The 23,153-nt window shown below is 41.6% G+C and overlaps 1 protein-coding gene across 2 annotated transcripts in view; it reads left to right on the plus strand.

Annotated features, from left to right (window-relative positions):
• Positions 1 to 403: 403 nt before the first annotated feature.
• LOC150080687 (plexin-A2-like) overlaps positions 404 to 23,153 on the plus strand; it is a 1,379,917-nt gene continuing 1,357,167 nt past the window's right edge. For both annotated transcript variants that reach the window (XM_090381876.1, XM_090381877.1), the window contains exon 1: positions 404 to 508. The gene's annotated coding sequence lies outside the window, so the exon portion shown is untranslated. The remainder of the gene's footprint in view (positions 509 to 23,153) is intronic.

Here is a 23,153-nt window from a genome sequence, read left to right on the forward strand (position 1 = left end):
GTGCAGTGGTCTCACGTTGACTGGTGGCGTGTTCCCACGCGGTGCTGCAGGGGGGGTTGGCATGAAGAAAGCGGTGCGGCAACAGCACGCCGACTGCGACGGGTATGCGAAAAATCTCTCACGTGGATTAATAATGAACTTTGTAACGGCTTCTGCTTTTTCCCTTCTTCGGTCCATCCCTATTTCTCGTCTGTCTTTCTCCTTTTTTTTCTTCTTTCTTTCATTCCAAAAAGCGGACACGCCACCGTGGAGAGATCGGCGGAAACAATCGATAGTGAGCCGGCGTTTCTTCGCATGCGTGTTGCGGGCAGTCGGACCAGATGGCATCACTCCGCCGATAGACCTTTTTTTTCTTGAAACGAAGCGAGCGGAGATCACGAGTCCAATCGGTGCTAGTAACGATCCCGTGTCAGCTGTGTTCCGCTGTCCATCGTATTAGTGACGCCAGCTTCCCGTCACAGAAAGGGTTACACCTCCGAGGGACTACAGCAGTCTCGCGGCAATAGCGGTAAGTGAACCCCCCTCTTGCGTTCTGCAACTTTCTAAACGTTCTTTGTGCGGCGTCGTCCGGGGGGTTTTCTCGTTCTAATACACGCCTCGTCATGTGGCCGCTTGCGTTAGAGGATCGGCACGCTTCCTCTGTCTGCGTGAGCGTGACGGTGCGCGAAAATTTTCAGAAAAAAAGTTTTTTTTCTCCGATCTGTGGAAAATTCGCGGATGAACTTTCGCTTTACGGTTTCGTCCGCATTTCGCATCACGATACGCATCCTTCGACGAACCCGCTGCGTTACGGATGACATTAAAGGCCAAACCGCCGTAGTGGTGGCGGCGGCACACTCTTTTCCCGCGTGCTAATAAATTTCGGTACGATCAGGGTTTGCCGCGTTGCAATCCCGCTCGACTATTGCCCTTTAACCGTCGCTTATTCGTAATGAGCGAAATTACGGGGATAATCAGGCTCGCATTATGAATCGAGTCCCCGAATGAAATCGCTGGAGGTGGAGGGGAGGTGGGTGGGTGTTCAACTTACGATAAACCCGGAATCTGCCCTTTTAACATTATTTGCACGAAGTATAAATCCTTCGGAGCTTATCGCATTACGGCCGACGAAGGTCTCGTTTCCATTGTGGCGAGTGCACCCCGGACTTTTATTGGACGTTGCGTGACTGGATCCGTTTCTGCGGCGCATTTACTTTATTTATTTATTTACACCCGCGAATAAATATTAGTCTACCGAGCTGCCACCGGTGAGTGGCAAAAGACGGCGGCGGCAGGACAACCGGAACTTGACCGAAAATTCACTTCCGGATGGCTTGGCTATTTTTAGATTCGGACATTTTATATAAACACGCGATTCCACACGACTTTTACATCCCAGAAATGACCCCCGTTCCGTCTTTCTCCCCCTGTTTCGCCCGGGTCATCATCTTCGTCCGTTATCTCGTAAACCTTCCGCTCCTGGAGGTGTTTCACGAGCTAGTAATTCTCGTTGCCGTAAGACAACGGCAAAACGTACGAGCGGTAGATGCGACCCTTCGTAATAATCTCGAGACTCTTAATTATCGCCGTGGCCATCCCGCTCATAATATAATTAATCATTTACACCTCGTGTTCAGCGAGCGCACCGTACGCTTTTTATTATTTATACGAACCCCCGCATAACAAAGAACGCATCTTCCGTCTTCATTTGAGATATGAAAGCCTCGTGCGCAAAAAAAGCAGCGTGATGGAAGCAGATGGGCAGAAGTCCTCTCGCTAATCTGTAATCATTGCTCTTTTCTCGAGGGGGGGGCGGGCTTCTTGATGGCAAATGCCTCCTCAATACGCGTTTCTTTCGCCGTAGTCGGGGTGTAGCTAGGAAGCTTGGCGCCCGGAGAGACAGAGAGAGAGAGAGAGAGAGAGAGCTACAACGTTCAGTGAACTGTCAAATATGCACTCCAAACTACTGGCAATTTTATTATCCATAATCTCCACCTCTTATTTCTGTTTTGGTTCCCAACACCCTAATCTATTCACCTCTGTTATGCAACTCCACGAAAGTTGCATTTATGAGGCCATTACTGCGTTGTTTGAGCGCGCTTTATCTATGTATATATTTATTACTTTATAGGCTATTATGGTATACGATTATATTGCACATATATGTATCCATTTTTATTAAGTAATTCGCTCGGCCATTCCAGTCTTGAACCTGAACCACGCATGCTTAAATCTTCTGTTGATACAACCTGTTCGAAGTATTATTTTTGGAGTGCTTCGACTCTGATTAGCACATCAACGGCTTTTAGGAGAGTTATTGAAAGTGTAAAGCAGTTGTGGGTGGAGTAGAAAGTAGTGGCTGGATGGAGGTCCCCCCATAGATCCCCGCTTTGCAAGGTCGTATTAAGATGTCTCTATCTTCAGCCTTAAAGAAGGCCCATGTCCAGAGTGGGCTCGGACACGAACAGTTTTTCGGGACTTCTAAGAATCCATTGGACTATTGGGTTCCTTGTCCCATCTATTAAGCGGGATGTTTCTCGTGGTATGGACTGTTTCCACTGCTCACGAATGACATGGTCTGGACAATTCCCTATTTTATGTAAGTGCCCCTTTCTTCGAACATAAGGGGTCTTCCCTTACACCTTCCAACCCGACAACACGCATGTCCCAAAGCAGGATTCTGAGCGCGTGGTTTGATAAGAATAATATCGGAATATTGAAGTGGCCAGGGCACCAACTTCAACTCAATTAAATATCTTCAGGATGTACTGGAACAACAAAATAAGACATGATGGAGAGCGCTTTCTTCGTTAGTGGAGTTCATAAATGCGTTGAAGAATCAAAGCACAACCAGTTTATATCAGAAATTATTAGAACGCCTTCCACGATGCACTTGAATCAATTTTATCGCCAAAAATAAATATCGGTTTTATTTATAACTGAAAGTGAGCGCCTTCTGACGAAAAATATTGTAAGTTAACGTTATATTAGAATAAGTTAGCACTACGTTGCCATGGATCTGCCTTGATTCTCTACTGGCGCAGTATACAAATTTCGCATTGTGGCATTTTCCAATTTCATTTCGATTAATGCAAACAGTTTTTTTTTTAGCGAATACAGTAGCGATGTAAGCGCTACCTGGTGTGTAAAAATGCAAATGCATCTCTCATCTTATAGTTATTATTTAAAGTCCATAAAAACGTATTTTTTCGGGACTTTCATTTATTTCTGACTCAACGCAATATTTTATTTTATTTTTTCCCACCAAAAAGGTAGATTCGGTCACCAATTCCCACCTGTATTTTATAGTCCTTGCCCCCCTAATTATAGTCTCGAGCGTATAATTTTTTTTTTTTTTTTAAAGTTCAGTAAGTTAGCGCTTCCTAATGACCTTAAGATCCAGAAGGTATGATCATCAGTGTAGGAACAAACAAAGCACCTCCTGCATACTAGCTGATGGTATCTATGGCAACCTCCACAATGCGGTTTCTTAAGGATAGGCTCATCTCTCCCCAATATTTAAAAAAAAAAAAAAAAAGCCCTGATTACCAGCAAGCACCTTCATACAGGTAATGGAGAGTATAAAATTGAGGAGCCGTTCACATATTTAAAGCTGACGCCAATAAGAAACCGAAGATGTGCATGAATTGGATGGGTAAATGAGACGGGGCCTAGCCACCCTCATAAGACTCGTGGATAAGTTAGCTAAGGCCTTGGCTATGGCAATGTGTCGGAATGATAGTGTCAATCAGTTTCTGCTACCTTCACTATCGCTTCAGCTCGTTGCCATGGCAACTGCGTGATTGCTAGTCATACTAACCATGATGGCTGTTACGAAGCTTGACTTTGGAATGGATATCGGTTGTATTACTTAACCGTTGTGAAAACGCGTAATAATCAATATTATTAACAGGGCTCGACAAACACGGTCGTCATGGAGACTGAGTAATCGAATTCGGTTACTACCATTTTTTGGCGAGAGTTACCGCAACCGAGTGGTCAAACACTAGAGTACATTTGCACGTGCGTTTCAGGTGACCGTGATTCAGGCGTGACTGCTAAATACGGTGATGTTCTTGTATTATTTCTGTCTTTTACACTCCTCACCCAGTGTGGTTGTCCCGGAATATAAACAGAAAATTTAATTAATTATTTAATGGCTTTTATTTTTTTTTTAATTCTAGGGAAAACTTCCCCGTAACTTACATATCTTGATCGATACATTTACAATTTCATTTGGTTTCTACTGATCATGGCTAATGTTATTCAAAACATTGCACTACCTAAATGCATAATTAAAAATAGTGATTATCCCATTTTAGGTAACCTAACTTTATTAAATAAAGTCAGATTATCATATGGAACTTACAACCGACTAAATACCTAAACCTTTATAAGATTAGGTTACCTAAAATATGAATAGTTGCTGTATTTCACAGGCAGTAGTATCTGCGAGGTTTAACTATCAATGATGACGAGTTCCACTACAGTTGATATAATGCATTGAGGGAAGATAAAGGGGTGGTGGGGTTGTGCTTCTAATCAAAAGCAGCCTCAGAGCGAAAAGATCTTTTTCTGAGTCTGAAGTTACGTCTGCCAGCACAGAATCTGTGTGGTGAGTTAGTTGGAAGCAAAGGAACAGTGAACGGGAGTAACCTGAAGATTGTGTAGAATACTGCGTTGATCTTTATATGTAAATCGAATGGGCAAGCAATCATGAATGTATTATTATGGGCAACTTTAATCTGCCCCCAGATTGATTGGAATAGACGAGAGGGGAAACTCGCCATGGGACGAAAAACTTTTTAAAAGAACCAGATCATTATTATTTATAACACCATGTTAGAGAAAGTACTAGGGTGTACAAGTTGATCTGTAATAGTACCAAAAATAAGGTCAGGAGGCCAAGGCTGGTAGTAAAATTAGCTAAGAGAGCAAAGAATGGAGACAAGGAAATTTTTATGTATGTGAATACAACGAAGAAGAAAGCTAATCAGATCGGACCCTTGTGCACTTAGACAACCCAGCTGATGTTGCAGATGAATTGAACAGGTACTTTGCATCTGTCTTTATTGACGAACGCTCCATGCTGCGAAAAGGCTATGCGAGTGGGACTGGGCCGTTTAGTGATGTCGAAATTAGATGATTGTTTATTAGAAAAGTTTTTGAATATAAAGACAAGGCTGCCGGAGTTGGTAGCATATACTTTGTAGTTTACAGGTGGGTAAGGTGTCACCGGTGGTGTTCCACAACCGTTAGTACACTTGTGAAGATTAGACTCTGTAGATGCCAGAAGTGTGAGTGACGTGTGGTTTGTGCCGGGTAGTGTGGTGGTATGTTGTTCTGGCATTTCGCTGCAAAGTCCTTATTGGGACCTCACGTTACCGTCCACACTCAACGGGGAGGCGGACAGGTCAGTAGGGATTATTCTCTGGATAACCTCTGCCAAGGTCGACAGAGAGCACGAGGGAGCGCATTGAAACATTCAGGTTAATTGTGAGGTCATCTTTGGACTCAGGAGAGATTCCTTTGGATTGGAGCAGTGCCAGTGTATCACCAATACGTAAAAGTAGTTCTAAGAGTGAAGTTGGTAACTACAGACCGGTTGGTCTGACCTCAATGGTAGGAAAAATCTTAGAGGTAACGATTAAGAACGCAGTCCAGGGACATTTAGATAGATATGGCGTTCTGAAGGATACGCAGCATCTTTTGTTAAAGAAAAAAAAGAAAGTTTATCTAACTTGGTAGGCTATTTTGACACAGTTACTCACAAGAGTTGGATGTTGGGAACAATTTCGGCATAGTTTATTTGGATTTTGCAAAGCATTTGACTCGGTCCCTCATGAGAGTCCCTCGGTCCCTTCTTCTTCAGGAGAAGAAGACAGTTTCAGAGATTGCGACGACAAGGTGATTTGGACTTAAGTGAGGTGATTAAAGAACAGTATAGAGCATCCAGACGTGAGTACACTGACGCTGTCAACAATGCTAAGATTAATAAGTGGAAAACTTTTGTAAACGAGCAAGGATCCAGAGACCCTTGGAACTCAATTTATAAGATTTTAAATAATAAGAGAAGCCTCTCTGATATTACATATACTATTGGCACGGGGGACGATGAAACTAGGACATGGGATGAGTCCATGAGCAGGATTTTGGATGGCCTCCTTCCAGCGGATCTGGACATGCTTAATGATGAACAAGAAAGAACGAAGAATAGTGTTGAAGAATATGATAATGAAGAATGTGAAGAAGTTTTTACTTCTGATGAGGTAGCCGAGGCGATAGGCCGAGCGAGGAGTGGAAAATCACCGGGTCTTGACAAATTAGAAGTAGATGTGATTAAAAAAGTATATGTGATGAATTCAGATATTATAGTTAAAATGTATAACAAGTGTTTGGAAGAAGGTGTATTCCCCGATAGCTGGAAGATTGCTCGGGTTAAATTGTTAGTAAAGAGTGTGGATAGAATGTTGAATGAAACTGGGGCATATCGTCCTATTGCCCTTCTTCCTGTACTGGGAAAAATATATGAACGGTTAATTGTTAACCGATTGATGATTATTTATGAAAGAAAAGGCTTGCAGTCAATAAATCAATATGGATTTAAGAAGGATAATTCGACGGAAGATGCAACCTGTAGACTGGTGCAGAGAGTGGAGGGTAGTGGGAAGAGGTATGTCCTAGGTACCTTTATTGATTTTAAGGGAGCATTCGACCGGCTATGGTGGAGTGGTATATTATATAGAATTAGTGTTACAGATTGTTCAGAAAAGTTATATAATGTGTTTAAACAGTATTTTGTGAATAGAAAGATGTTGATACAAACTAAATTTGTCCAAATTGAAAAAGATATATATCGTGGGTGTCCTCAAGGCTCGGTGATTGGACCCTTCGTTTGGAATATTGTCCTCGATGAATTTTTAAGTATTGAAACTTGTGGAGTTACCAAGATTGCATACGCCGACGATCTGGCTATATTAGTGGAAGGAGATACAAGGTCTCAAATTGAAGAAAGGTCAACTGTGGTTTTGTGTGAATTGACTGAATGGACAATGAGATATAAATTGGAAATCTCCAAAGATAAGACCGTCCAGATGTTACTGAAGGGAAGATTGAGTCAGAACCGAGCCCCGGTTGTGAGGCTTCTGGGCGATTCAGTTCGATATGTGAGAGAAGTCAAATATTTGGGTTTAAATCTAGAGGAACGACTGTTTTTTACAAAACATGTGATATATTTGCGAGAGAAAATAAGAACCCTTTATGCTAAGCTCCGGAGGGTTATAAGGGTAGATTGGGGGATTAAGGGTAGATCCCTTAATTTATTATATGATTGTTTGTTTATCCCCATTGTGACATATGCCTCCGGAGCATGGGTTCAAAGAGTTCCTCTAGTTAAAATACAGAAGTATCTTCTGCAAGCTCAAAGGTTTGCTTTATTAGGAATAACTCGAGCATGTCGAACTGTCTCGACAGAGGCCTTGCAGGTGATCTCTGGCAAGATCCCTGCCCAGTATAGTGTCTTGCTGTCTGGTCTGACCTATTATACCAAGAGAAACATGAGAAAAGAAATTATGGGTATATTGTCATGTCCGGAAGAAGGACGAATTTATAATCGAAATGACATGAAAGAAGAGAAGGTTAGAATGTTACAAGAAATAATGATAAAATGGCAGAGTGATTGGGAAAGTTCAGACAAGGGCAGGAAAACATATGTATTTCTACCTAGAGTAGATATTGTAAATAAGAAAAAGACTTGGTTGCAATTTAACTTGCATGCTACATTTTTGTTGACTGGACACGGACTTGCTACGAGGTTATACCAACTGGGGCTGCGGGAAAGTGATTCTTGTTATTGTGGTTCCCCAGAAACATCAGAGCACATTATGATGGACTGTACGGTGTATGAAGATTACAGGAATCAGTTGAGATTGTCCATTGGCAGCTTGGAGAGGGATGCCCTCCAGGTCCTGTTTATGGAAAGATGGAAGTTTCATTGTTTTAATGAATATGTAAGAAAAGTTTTTAATAGAAGACTGTGTCTAGATAGTAGAGGCCCGCCTCCTCGTGGCAGGGGCGGGAACTCTTTTAATTAAGATCTGCAAAGAATATTCTTGAAGCAGATTTTTCTAAAAAGAGGCTAAGTGGCCAAGAGAATATGTTTTTTGTGTTGTGAGTTAATTTTAATTTTTTCTTAATATTATTGAGTTCTAGACTCTGACATTATATCCCTTCTAGACTTTATCCATGTATGGGCGTCTGCCCAGGGAATGGAAGCCTCGAAGGAGCTCCAAAATGGTCCCTCATGAGAGGTGCATCGTGATTAGCACAGCTAATAATAACTCCGTCCTCCCCACACCAGTGGAAAAGACTTCAATTCGAGTCCTGTAGATGACGTGAGAAAGTTTTATGGCTGGTTTTCACAACGTGGCTGAGTTAGTCGGTCTCAGGAGAGGATAGCATGGTTTTTCTCCCAGAAACTCTGGTTTTTCGTCCGGCAAACAGGAAATCGAACACAGAACACACTACATTTCCAGACAATATACACGGAGCAATATGGGCTTAGTCGCTGATGCTTCTAAAACCTTATACATCAACATCATGAGAGGTTGATGTATAGGCTGGAACAGGTTGGGTTTTTACTATAAAGATTCTAAAGTGGGTGGCTGAAGGGTAGAGGGTTGTGATTAATGGATATTCTTCAGATTGGCGTGACGTCAGGAGTAGAGTCCCACAAGGATCGGTTCTTGGACCATTGTTGTTTCTCATTTTCATAGATGATATCGACGAAGGGATAGAAGGCGAGATTGGTAGAATTGTTAGTGATCAGTGACAAGCAGCGCTCCTTCAGGATGACTTGAACATGCTACAAGAATGGTCTGAAAAGTGGTAGCCATGTTTTAATGTTGCTAAATGCATGGCGACTAGCTACCCACAAATAAATTATACACTTGGTAGGGTGAATTGAAACAGGAAAGGGATCTGGGAGTTACAATACAGGCAGACATGAAGTCTTCTGAACAGTGTAAAAAGGCTGACAGGAAAGCCCATCGTGTACTATCAATGATTTATCAATCGTTCTCCTGAAGAGATAGGGAGGTCATAATCCCACTGTATACGGCATTGTAAGACCACATTTGGAATACTGTGTTCAAGTATGGAGATCAAAAAAGACATTGATCGTCTTCAAAGGGTCCAAAGATGGATAACTCGAATGGTGAGATCGGCAGAAGGACGAACGACTGTATGAGGAAAGAGTCCGATTAGATGGGCTACAGAACTTTGCAATAGGGCACCTCAGAGTTGAGCTGATTGATGTTGATAAGGCTCTGAGAGGAATCGGTAAAAATGAATAATGGTGGAATGCTCAGTGTTATGAAGAATTCCAGAATTAGGGGCCATCTGGCAAATCCAGTATTTTCACCTCATCACGTGACTCTTTTACTGTGTCTAGTACGTCTTTCCCACCGTTGGCGATTAATTCTTGGCAGTGGCACCTTGAACAAATTTGTCGAGGTCTGATTATTAGTGTACTTTCATGTTTAATGCCATTGCATTGGGATGATCAAGTCCATAACTAATTCATTTTGTGTTTCTTTGCATACTTGGTGGAGTGCATCTTTTTAAATAAATAAATCTTTGTCTTTTCCAAAAATATTAGTTTGGTAAAGAACGAATTCCAGTGATTTGTACAAGTCATCAGTCGACTGTCTCAGAATTATTCCATAATTACCGTCTCGAAACATGCAGGAAATGAGCAGAATAAATATTTCATCACGTAATCGATACTTTGAAGTATCTCTCTATACATTAAAGTTTCCGCCTAGTGATATTTATTGGAGCTAATGGGACAACCGAGCGAGGCAATTACGTCACTACAAATGCAATTAATTATTGACAACTGCCTCTGTAACGTTCACCAAACTCGTGCACGTGCTTCACTGTCTAACATTTGATGTTCCTTTGGAACTTTTTTTTTTTTTTTTGTATATTAAAGAATATTTTATATTTGTAAATAGTTTAGTATTTTTTAAATATTTGTATAGTTTGTAAATATTTCAGTGAAATATTTTAGTCGTGCTCTTTGCGATGCAACAATATTCCTCATGTATTATGAAACCCGAAGCAAAAGGCCTTTTTCTAAGTGAACTATGTAAACGCGAGTAAATAATTACTAAGCGATATTTATTCGACCTTGAGAATGCCGCGCACTACAACTGCACCGGTAAATAATTACATACGTCATTTCCTGATTAGATATCGATCAATGCGCTTTGACGGGTGTCTTTTACGTGAAAAAGATTTGACTTACTCCGTATACCTCTACAGTTTACGTAGAAAAGCGGGGGTGGGCGAGCAAAGGGTGAAACCCACTAGTGCTGTATTTATTAAAATCAAGTTATCTTTGCTTTACCTGTTAACAGAGAATCGTTTTCTTCGTGCAGTTCAAATTCGTTTCGCTGTGATCAGTCCTCATATCGAACAAATGAAGTCGAGCTCTTACGTGTCAGTTTAATTTGCAGCCTGCACAAAATCGGATATTTGCGAAAAAAAAAAAAAAAAAACCTTCAGTTGTGGTCGAGTGATTGCAGAAAAGTGTGTTCAACCCATCAAAGAACTCGCTTTACGTACCTCACGAAGTTTATTGATATCATTGCCTAGGAGACCGCGAAGGAACCATCAATAGTCAAGGGGAACCATTAAAAATATTGCTGATCCTCGTATACTAATCTCTAAATCAACAATCTTCATCTCTTCTTCCTGTTATGGATTGCAACCATTACTTGAACTTTCTCTTTCTACACCCCAACTACGTCATCGTCCAAACAGTTTGATTATTTTCAAAAAGAGCGTTAAATTTTTAACGCTGACCTCCGTGTTCCATTTCTGCGAGTACCTATCAGCCCACGCCGGTGTCCCTTTGAATGGAAACTTAAAGTATCCGCTGGCTGGTGAGCCTCCAGTGCAGATCGTTAAAGTGAAACACACTCGGCAGAATGTGTCCTTCATGAAGAGCTTCACTGGCTCAGTTCTCTTCGATCCCCGGCTCTTCTTTAAGAATCCGTGAACCTGTAAATTAGGGTCGGCCACCTTGTTATCAATGTTCGGAGCAGTTCTGCAGAGGCAATTTTGTCAAATAAATTTATTTTATTTCTTCATTAAATTCGTCCTACAAGCATTCCCATTTCCATTAAATCGCGTGTTACGTCTTTTAACTTACCGCCCCCCCCAAACCTCGTAATAACGGCTCCGTCAGTTATACAACTTTGCCTTCCACCGATTACTCCGTGGACAATGTCGGAATATCGTACGTGGTCCCACAGCCTGCAGACAACACATCGACCCGGTCCAACGAATTTATTTATTGCATTATGTAGAATGATTTTCAATTCCATCCCCCATCTGGGCGCACTGCCTGCAACCGGGCGCGATACCCCCCTTCATTAGTGGTGTCGTTAACTGGCGTGAAGTCGGCTTTTCTCTCGTTTGGCATCCAGTTTAATGAGCCCTGCCCACTTTTGAACATTTCCGTGTAAACGGGTCCATACTGCTGTGGTGATAAAGCTCAGGTGATGTTAAATTCGTACAGCAGCTGTTTGATATGGGCGCCCTCTTTATTCTTTTTACTGTTCGTCATTTCATTGCAGTGCGGTTCAGTACACCCTAATCTCAACTGTAGCCTGCGACAAAATTAATTTTTTAGGTTATTCTGAAACAAGAGGATGCTCTCTTTTTAGTACAATCACCTTATACTCTGCTCCATGAATATCCGGACACCCCCTCCTTTGATAGTTGGTCACGTCCTACCCAAGCACCGTGTTTAAATATGATAGTAGTCTTTCGAGTATATAGTAATACATCTGTGAATGCAAGAAACCAGGAAACACACAATAGCCTTTCAACATCACTGGAAATTCCAAGGAAGACTATTGGCTACGTGATTTCCAAATGATGGGAAGTGATGCCAAAACCGTCACAAAACGACCTCGAAAGATCCATGTCAGCAGCAGTACAGCGCGCAGGATGCTGCATGATGGTGGTTACCACGCCCGTACACCCGTCCAAGCCACTAATCACCCCGCCCCCGACTAATGGCAGATGCCACCTAATTTAGCGTAGTCCCTTCGTTCTTGGACCATAAACCAATGTTAATTTGTGTTTTAGAGTGACTGGTTATTGTACATGGTTTACCATTCTGACGGTCATGTCTAGGTGTGTCAGATGCCCAAAAGACTATGTCGTCCTGACAATGAAGTATGGGGGATGGGGAAGGCAGCATGGTTTGCGGCTATTTTTCATGGTTTGCCTTTGGACTATTGGTTGTTTTGGACCAAACCATGAATGCTGAGGTCAGACGTCCTGGACAATAATGCTTTACCTTCGTTGTGGCAGCATAATCGTATAGAGAACCAGTATAATGAATGGGATCGTGGAATGCGTGTGACTGCTCAAAAAACTAAGCTGAATTGGTCTTTGATCTGAAGGCCGAATGGCGGAAAATATCCAAGGACATTGCAAAAAGTGGTGGAGAGTGCTCCACAGAGGCTGCAGGTTATCATAAAGGCTAAAGTCTTTGGCAAGCGTTATTAGTTTTCCTATAAATAAAGGTTGGTTGTAGATATGCAGATGTCGGAACGTTAAAGGTCAATGTACACACTGATTCAAGCTCTTTGCCATTCCATCACAGAAGAAATTGCTTGGTAAAGAACGTAGCCACTAATGTACAGCATGTTGAACATGTGCATCAGTGTTGAACTTCGACGAATCTGTAAGTAATCTTAAGAAATGCATCTGTGAGAAATTCAAACATGAAAGATGCAAGAGCGAGAGTACATGACAAATGTGGAAGGATCTCATAACCTGGATTCATTCCAGTGTTGCCACTCAGGAAAATGTTGCAAAACATTTCCTGTTAGAAATCTCGCTCTTTCATCTGCATTTATGGTTGACACGAATATTGCAAAACCTAACAAATACACGTTAAAACATGTAGGTGGTCATAAGTACGCAACGTTGGCCATGACCTGTAGAAACCACCTGATTTATTGATTGGTCCTTGTACGTTTAAATGAGTCCGAAACCAGCGTTGCATCTAGTTCGATTTCGTGCTGCCTCCACTGCAGGATCGTTGATCAACGGGCTTTGGCCGACTCTTTCAAATTTAATGTTTCCGAGTAATTATTTTGTTCCATTTAAACGTTTCTTCCTTTTGTTGCCGCCGCTCGAGTGACACTTTAAATCCTTTGTGATCCGCCTCTTCCGTCGATCTTAATGTACCAAGATCAACGCCGTCTTCTTACTCGTTCGGATCAAAGTTCATTTTTCTCTTATGCTGCCGATTGCTGTCACCGGGCTTGTAAAACGTTCCGAATTCAATACACCCTTAACTGAGAACACTTTAGATCGGTGTCTGCGACAATAATAAATGACCTGTGACCCCGGCGAACGAGCCATTTCTGTTTAAACACAAATGGCGGAGGAATAAAGCGAACCAAAGACGCATCCTTTCGCTTAATGACGTTGTCGGTTGTTTTAATTCAATTCTTGTAAAGTTAATGACACGCACAACAGATCTCTTTTCATTCATTGGAGCCGATATCTGGCTTGATTTGTCACCGTTTGTGGCAATCAGTTATCTTTTGACTTTCTGATAACTTCTCCTTCGAGCATTCATCGGTTGAGGAGGTGGGGGGGGGGGGGTTACCGATGTTTTCAAAGAAGCAATCGAAGCTAGTGTGGACGCAGTTCAATTTCGAAAGCATTGCGAGGAACAGAGGAGGAGGAGGAGGTGGAGTATTTGGGCACGTTGCGTCCAGAGATTGCCTTTTCGTTATCAGAAAGTCTTGTTTTATTTATCTGTGCCCCTCGCGTGATCAGCAACCCTTAAGAATGAGCTGATATTGAAAACTTCGAAATGTCAAGTAATGATGGAAAGTGTGTGATAATGGTTATTTGATTGTTTTCGGCTTCGCATAAAGTTTGATAAAGTGTGGAAGGCTTTCGTATTGGTAAACACTTAACGAGGTTGGGGACTGGCATCGTTCATCTAAAGGGTGTTGACGCGCATTTCAAGTCCCGATGGAAGGTTAGAGCATCGGGGCGATGTAGGTTAACTATGGGGCCGGATACAAACTCCGGTATGATTGAATCGTTGTTTTTGAAGAAAAATGTTTAAAATAAACGCCATTGTTGAGTCCAGTACAAGAGCGAGTTGAATTTGCTTTGCCTCTTGTAGTGGGCGTATTTCGTGCAAAAATAAATGCACGTTTGTTGCGGTATTTTTCTAGTGATCGGGTGTTTGTTGTTATTAATGACGTCATCAGCAGGTTGGAATCTGTGATAACAGATTCCATTTAAATGAAATTTTCTTAGTCTTCTCACAGTATTTTTAAATCAGATAAAATGTAAACTGTTATGGACCCCGAGACAGACTTCCTTGACCTACTGGCTTCAGCGCCATTGGAATAATTAGATGCTCTACCGGGCGTTTTAAGTCATGACCACAATGTAGATGTAATTATTCTGTTGACGTAATGCGCATGACCAATAATGCAAAAGCCCAGGATTGATTACTTATAATTAATCTTGGGCTATGATTAGAATACTGTCCTTCACACAACAAGCAATTTTTCAATAAGAATAAATAACTGTACCTTAAAAGGAATTTATGAGAAATGGCTCCTATTACATAGGAGCCGTTTCGATGGTAAGTGCTATCTCATCAGCCATTGTCAATCCACTGCAGGATGAAGGCCTCTCCAGCAACTTTCCAGTTCCTTCTGTTTTGTGCAATGGCCACCCATTTACTACCCACGAATTCATCTGTCCATCTCCGTTGTTGTCTTCCAGGTTTTCTTCTCGCTCCTCTTGGATACCACTCTTATTTTCTTAGTCCATCTGTCATCATGTCTTCGAGCTATGTGTCCTGCCCAAGACCATTTTAGTTCTTTAGTTTTGATAAGAATGTCCTTTACTTGAGTTTGTTGCCTAATCCATGTGTTTCTCTTCTTATCTAACAGTCTGATTCCCAATATAATTCGTTCCATTCTTCGCTGTGTAGTTCTTAGCTTCTCTTCCATTCTTTTGGTGAGTGCCCAAGTTTCACTTCCATAAGTCATGGTGGGGAGTATACATTGATTCATTATTTTACGTTTCAGACAAACTGGGATATTGCTCTTCAGTATGTGACTATATTTCCTGAATGCTATCCATCCAAAATTTATTCTTCTCTTGACTTCCAGCCATTTATCATTATTACAGCTAATAACTTGTCCCAGATAAGTATATGACTCCACCTTTTCAATTACTGCTCCTTCAATCATTATTTCCCTTTCTGTGGCATACTTGTTCATCATTACATTTGTTTTAGCAATTCATCTTTAGTAGGAAATCCTTGCCGCATAAAACTGATTAAGATTTTCCTCCAATTATCTGAGATCGTGGCTTAAGATCCCAATGTGATTGTGAGCGTGTCGTAGTGCAGCATATGACAACCCAATAACGACGTACCTCTAGAGAAAAGAGATTCTTATTTGCCAAGAAACGTTTATTTATAGCGCAACACCGAGGCAACCCGTGCTGATGATGCTGAACGTATACGGGAGACACGATGTCGCTCGTGTATGCGGTCCGTGGCTGCCATGAACTGGCAGCACCCATGCACGAGCAAGGCCACAGACCTGACCGAATGTCACGCGGAATTTCAGTTAGCGAAATAGACGCGTCGGGAAATATTGGAGAAAATGTCGCAGCCGCAAAGACGCTGTCGCGATATCTGCGTAACTAATCAGAATAATGAGCAGCGAAGGCGAAAGTGTTGTCGATTATTTCTATTTACCCAAGCGAGGTTTACCCGAGGGGCAGAAGTTAATTATTAGTGACCTTCTTTCCTCCTCCTCCCCCCCTCACTTCTCTTACCTTACGTAAGAGAATTGTCGCTAGAGGGGGTTATTATACGCTCGCCGTGATCTTTGTAACTTGGCAGTCTGTGCTGTTTACTCTGCACTGACCCGACTTTACACAGTGTCAAGGATCAGAAGACTTGGAAGGAACATTGTCTTCACTTTTTTTCTCTCTACTTCGGCAATGCCCTAATTACTTGGCAACTTAATCCCCGCGGATTAAAGTCTCCAACAACCTATCCGATTACGGCAAGAAAAATTGCGTATGTACCTTAATGGCCCCGTGTAATGCGAACACTCCCGTGTTGACTGCTCTCCCCCCCCCCAACCCCCCCTTTCTTTCTTTTTTTTTTTTTGTACTGTAAACACAATTACACGAGGGAATGTCTGGATTCACCGCTTTGGTTCGATGTCACAGTTCAACGCGAGATGTTTATGAAAAATGTGCAGAAGAGAAAAGCGCCGAACAGAAGCGCGTGCGGGCGATGGAAGGATGGTCGAAGAGTTCTTAATACGGTACAGGGTGGGTGTAATTAAAATTCGCTTTACTTGAGATCCATCTGAAGAGAAACAATCGAGAAAGATTTCGCATTTTGGTAGATTTTGAGGAGAATTGTGCGAAAAAAAAAAAAAAAAAAAATTAGTTCCAAAAGCTGCCACCGGTGGAGTTATATAGTATCGTTGCTATGGTTACAAATAAGCGTATGGGGATTTAGGAATTTTTTAATGCATCGTCCTTCTTGGACACGCATTTTTTATTATAGCGCCAGAAGAGATGGGTAGTGCTCAAATTCGCGTCTGTTTTTTTTTTTTTGCCACACGAATGAAAGTTGTCGTCTGCTGTTCATACGTGCTTTAAGAGTATTTACGCCTCCTGTTGGAGTCAGCCAACGATGTTTACGTTGGCTGACTTCGATACATCGAAAAACTCTTTCGTTTAAAGCCCATCGCACTTTAAAATAATGTTTGGTTTTGGTATCCGCGTCTTCTTTTTCTCCCGGCATTAAATAAACAGCGATCTTCAGATACACCGGTCTTTCATCCTTTGCATGTAAACTGGTACGAAGCCTTTTATTGAATCTTAGATGTTTACACTAGAATTTGTTAAAGATATCATTCGGTGTAAATACTTATTGAAGAACTAGCACACGCTCTCCTTCCCTCTTGGAGGAGTTGCTCACTCATTGAAAGAAACTATTTTTTTTTTTTTTTACTTCCATTCAAATAAAGAAGCAGGGATCAGTCAATGGCTATTGTTGGGCGTTTAGGAATTAATATTCATGCAGAAGAATGATCGTTTCTACCCCGATTTTGATAAAGCAGGTATCGGATTAAAATGCTTGTGGATTGAATACGGTATAAGTGATAAATTTCCTGTTTGTACAGCAACACGGAGTCAGCCGAGAGGTCAAATCAGAGTACAATAACATTACCATAATTCTGAAATACAGGAGTGGCCACGAGCGAGAGTGCAAGAGCGCATCCTTTTTGGGTGGCCCGTGGTTCAAGATCGCGTGACTGCTAAATACAATTAACGATTGGATTCGTGATTTCTTGTAAACTGCTCTGACCGGGCCGTTGTGTCGAAATAATAAACATAATTTGCAATGTAACCCTATATTTATACTTAAACCCTCCCTCCAATCATGTTTTATCTGCTGTCGGTGCCCCCAATCTTTTTTAAACTTCGCATTGTCTTACAGGAAGCAGAAATTGGAGGGTACAACCACATCCCTGATTCCGCCCCCACCAGAAGTCATCCCAATTATTCCTTCTGCTTCCAGACTCGCAACACTTCTTGAGGGTTCGGAGGAGTCATGCTTTGTTAGATGCTCGGATCATTCCTGCGAACTCTTACCGCAAGATGAAGCGTGAAATTATGTCTCGCATCTGTTCATTCCCTTCTCACCCCACGCCATTACCCTGCCCCTAATAATTCATGCCATCACGTGCTCCGAGAGAACAACCTCGTCGGACATTTACACTAACTTCCCCAGCGTTTCTGTTACTACTCTACCGACATCGAAGTGGAGGAAGGAAGAAGGGGGGGGGGGAAGATTGAAGCACGTGCTTCAAGCTGTCTCCACGGTCGTCTGTGCACGCGCGAAGAGAGAAAGATGAATTCCGACGAACATTACGCTGTTTAAGGAATATTTGCATCCCCTGTTGGTGCACGACTTCATTAAGAGAATTTCATGCCTGCCAGAGCGCAGGTGGACAGCTGTAACCTTTTGTAGGAACACCTTCTAAGGGAAAAATTACATTAAGCGACCCCTGCTGGTTTTAGATCACAATGATCACGGTACATCCTAAGAGACTCTCCTTTTTGATTGTTGAAAGCTATATAAATATTTTAAATTGTTGGAGTTCGGTTGAAATTAATGAAATGTAATTTTTTCGGTAACAATGGAGGGCGGGAGGGGAGGGGAACTGCATTTTTCTTTTTCAGCCAAGACTGAAGGTGACGTAACATTCCATATCGATTGTTGACTGCAACAATGTATCTAACGTGAAGAAAGATGGCAAAATATGGCAGACGATATAAAAAAATTTGACAAATTATTACAGAACGAAACGATTGTTGACTACAACAATGTTCTATAGTGAACAAATAAGACAGACGATACAAAAATTGACAAATTATTACAGAATGAAACGATTGTTGACTACAACAATGTTCTACAGTGAACAAATAAGGCAGACGATACAAAAATTGACAAATTATTACAGAATGAAACGATTGTTGATTACAACAATGTTCTACAGTGAAGAAATAAGGCAGACGATACAAAATTTGGCAAATTATTAAAGAATAAAACAGTATTTAATGTACGTGTTTATATAACACGGGATGCAGTGTCACGAACTTTGCTCACTGCAGGCTAATATGAAATGTCTCTTTATCCTTTCGCGACTAATAATTAACCCTCATCTGTTATCCGTTTTTCTTTTATTTCTGCACCGAGATATTCCAGTGGAAGGTCAGAAAGGACGCAAGGCATCGGATATAATCGTAGAGTAATCGGGGTGCTACCCCCTGTTTTGACAAGAATAAGTGTGACAGTTTGAATATGCTAATGAGTGCTAGCGCTCTCTTAAAGACATTAATTTAGAAAATTAGCCCACTGTAAACTGCCGATGATCGAATAATAATGGACTTACAATTAGTGTTTTGTTCTACAACCCCGAAGCAAATGGCGCCTGCACCAATAAAAATAGGCATTCTCGTATTAGTTCATAATGCACTAACAACGTCACTCCTGATCAGAACTTCGTGTTAAGTAGAATTTAATGATTTCTCTCAAGTGGCTAATGTCCTAAAAATGGCTCATGTTAATCCCTTTCGATGGGGGGAGGAGGAGGGTGAAGTGCATTTCTTTGGAAAACTTACAGCTGCTAAAAGATAACTCTAAAGATTTGTCGGTGCAGTAGCCTCAGAAGAGTCCTATATTGCAGCTAAGGATTGTGGGAAAAAAAGGCGCCACCAAACTCGCTGCATTGGAATAGTTGGCGGTTGCTCTCAGAAGATCAAAAGAATGGTTGGATATTGTTGAACCGGGAATTCACCGTGAAGCATTGGGAGGGGGAGGTAGAGGAGGAAGGGGCGTTTATAATCACCCCTTTCTGCATAAGAGGATGTTAACTATATTGAGCTACACTCGCGAGGAGAAACGGGGATGGTTTTGCTGACTCAACCCGCTAATATCGATTTGCGCAATCTCTTCGATCTTCAGAACGGTAACTAATGCTCACGTAGGAAGTCAGAGCGCATAACTTTCAAAGTGGCTTGGTAGACACGATACTATAGCAACCCCCCTCCTCCCCCGTTTCCATTTTTATGGCATATTTTTATGGTAGAATCTCTATCGGGTAGTTAGGAAGCCCTGAGTAACGAAGAAGGATGCTTGCGTGGTATATGCTATAATAATTCACAAATTTATTCCCCATCGTTGCTAATTCCCCCCCATCCCTTGAGTCCATCGTGGAAGGAGATATCCTTGGGGTTTGCAAACTTCCTCGTCAGAAAATTATCGCTCGGAATATCGTTTTAAGGGCACGTAACCACCGATATAATGCGCGCAAGGTTATTCACGAGGGTACTTGTTCGTTTGGTATTTTTACACGTTCGTCTGTGACGGGAGTTTCTGCCCTACAAGAGACGCACTGACCTCTTCCTGTAGATGGCGTCGCGGTGTCTTGATTCGTCGGTATCAGAATAAACCTTCGGATCTTCCCGTTCCGAAATCAATCATCTGTCTGTCTCAAGTGTCTTTGCTCTGATCAAAAAGAAAGCCCACCTGCTCTCCAGATAAGACATTGTCGGTGTGACGGACCACCTAAATCTATCCGCAGCCGCAAATGACTTAAGAAATTACTGTTTAAAGAAAAATAGCCACGGATTTCCCATTTCTATTCTGAAGACACGAACCAATTGCGTTTATTACAGTTAATGGAAAACGAAGTGCTCAGAAAACTTGATAAGGGCATCCGATTGAAGATGTCAGTTATTTGGAGTGGTGGGGAAAGAAGGGGTTCCGATGTAATTCATCGCGAATTGAGTAGACTTTGCTTTCTATATTTAATACAATAAAAAAACAAAAATAAAAGCTCATTCACCGATGGTTGCATGCATGCGCAGTGTGAGATGCCGGCCCTTTCTTCCCCCGGTAGAAATAAAGTAATTAAAGATACTGAAAGTTTAAATTTAGAGTGACTTCGATTAGCTATCGAGATTTTCTAGTGGTATTTGCATCCAGAGAATCCCGAGAGGGAGTTATTAATCCCCAACATATACAAAAAGCTAACGCAGACCACATCCGTGCACTCCGTGCTTGTCGCTGCTAGAAAAGTAACATTACCCCTCGGATAATCAATCTTGTAGCCTTATATTGAAGCTCTTGGCTTTTTTATTTTTTTTCGCGAGCAGTCCATTATGTAGTGTGTTGACATTTATATCTGTGTCATCATTTTTCACCCTCTTTTCTTTTTTCCCTCTCGGAAACAATAAAAAATGGCCGCCCCCGACTTCTAATTGTAGCGAGATTTTGGTGTCTGTTGTCTGACAACTGCTTGCATCGTTTCTTTTATTACATGAGGGGCATTTTATTCATTTTTCTTCGCGTTCTGTTTGGCAACATTAGTCGCAGCTTAAATCCCTTTCTGGGTTATCTTAATCAGCAAGATGACAGCTAAACGTATACAGTTTTAACTTCCGAAGAACTTGAAGTAGAGACTTTGAAAATTGAGGACGAATAGGAGCCTTTCTCATGGTCTCGGTCCATTACCGGAGTGTATCCATCTTCCTATTCGAAGATGGAAGTTTTATTTACGATTTTATTACAATACTGTCTCAAAAAGGTCCTTGGAAAAACAGCAGTTTCTGTAGTATACGTAACGTACCCATAATGCTCTGCACTCCTTTCGTTGTTGTTGTTGTTGTAGGAGAATCAGCAAGTAAGATTATATTGATCTGCGTATACTATCTGTAAATTGCATGTGTTCTGTGGTCGGTTTTCTGTTTGCTGGATGAAAAACCCTGGTTTCCAAGAGCAAAAACCATACTGCCCTCGCCAGTGACCGACTAACTCGGCCACGTTGTGAAAAAGACCCATAAATTCCTCCCGTCATTGACAGGACTCAAATCCGGGTCTTTTCCACCCGGTATGGGGAGGACAGCGATCGTACCAACTGTTCTACCCACGAGGACGGATTTTTTCATAAATAAAGAATTCATTATTTAGTAATGGAATTTTAAAACATTCTAAACAAAAAACGATATTGCATACTCACCTTAATTATGTAAATTAACTTAATCATACTAGTAATCGACTTTTTGTACACTGGTCAACAAAAGTTCAGGTACGTGAATTGTACACTCGATCATGAATCGAACTGCGAGCATGCGCACATCCTTATATGCTAATGAACATCGACATACGTTTGCACAATCTTCCATCGCGCTACTCTGCTTTGTCACGTTGCTAGGTAACCATTTACTATCAGCCGAGACTTCAATTTTAAATTAATTAACAGCCGAGATCAAATATTACGAATCAGACCTTCATTTTCCACTTTTGTTTATTTATAGATTTTATTTTCGTGTAGTGGAGATGAATGAAAATTTCTCTACCGAATCTTAGCTTACAAAAAATAAATAAATAACAAAGTTGTGCTGTTAATTGTAAACCAGCAGAAAGTGTCTGTTGAAATGATTTTCTATTATTCAAGAGATGGTGTGGTTATGTCAGAATCTGTTGACTTCTGATGATCTCTGCTCATTCAGCGAAAGGTTGTAAATAAAGGGCCCTTCGTTAAGTTTATACTCGGAGGTCGAAGGATTAAAATCTCAGTCGACATTTTAATCCGCGCGTGTCGAAAACATTAGCATCGTTAGTCCGGCAGAGTACGAAGAGTGGAATAAAATCGTGGCTCGTTAAACATTCAGAAATATTCGTTGAAATATTTAACTCTCAACGAGTCTTTGCTCTTTAAGATTTCAGCAAAATCGGATAGAAAATCGCACGTCGGTGCATCTTCATTATGATGGAACGAATAGGAGACAAAATAAATAACAATTTGACGATATTTTTCGTTTTTCATCCATCAGACGTAGCCTTTGGCCAAAAGCATCGAGTTTGAGCATTTGTGTTATGGTCCTTTCTGGAACGTGTCTGGGCTTATTTGGTAAATACCAGAGGATACGCCATCGTTGTTTTTTTCTTTGTATTTTTTAATGAAAAATAAAGATGAAGACCCCCGAGAGGATAATATTTCCGCTCGTCTGGCAGAACATGAAATACGCATCGTGAAATAATAGCGAGAAGGCAAATACATCACCCGTTAATTTGAGTATAAAGTACAGCGCCACCGTGTAACACCAAACGACATTACCATGCGCGAGATGGTGGAAGCTGAAATTCTAGAACCGAAGAGCCAAGAGATTAATGTCTTCTCCGTGTTGGCCGTGTAATGTGCATTACCGGCGAGAGATTATGACCCGGCCCTTTTGTGAAATAAAAAGGATAACGCGAAGACCGAGGATTAACTTTTTAAAACCCCGCAACGTGTTTCTCGAGCTACGAGACTTTGCACGCTCCAAAAGATGTCCGCGTGTGGCTGAGCGCCTCTTTGATTCCTGGATAAAGCGTGGCTAAACCGGGCTCTTTTAAAAACGCCCCTTACCACCAAACGGGCGGATATCGAAGTGTAAACGTGTCGTAACCTGGCTCGGGAAGCCCGCAGTAGCGTCTGTAATCATCGTAACCACAGGTAGGG

The sequence above is a fragment of the Mastigoproctus giganteus genome, chromosome 9 (genome assembly GCF_048544385.1).
Source record: "Mastigoproctus giganteus isolate SK-2022 chromosome 9, ASM4854438v1, whole genome shotgun sequence".
NCBI classification, from domain to species: Eukaryota; Metazoa; Arthropoda; class Arachnida; order Uropygi; family Thelyphonidae; genus Mastigoproctus; species Mastigoproctus giganteus.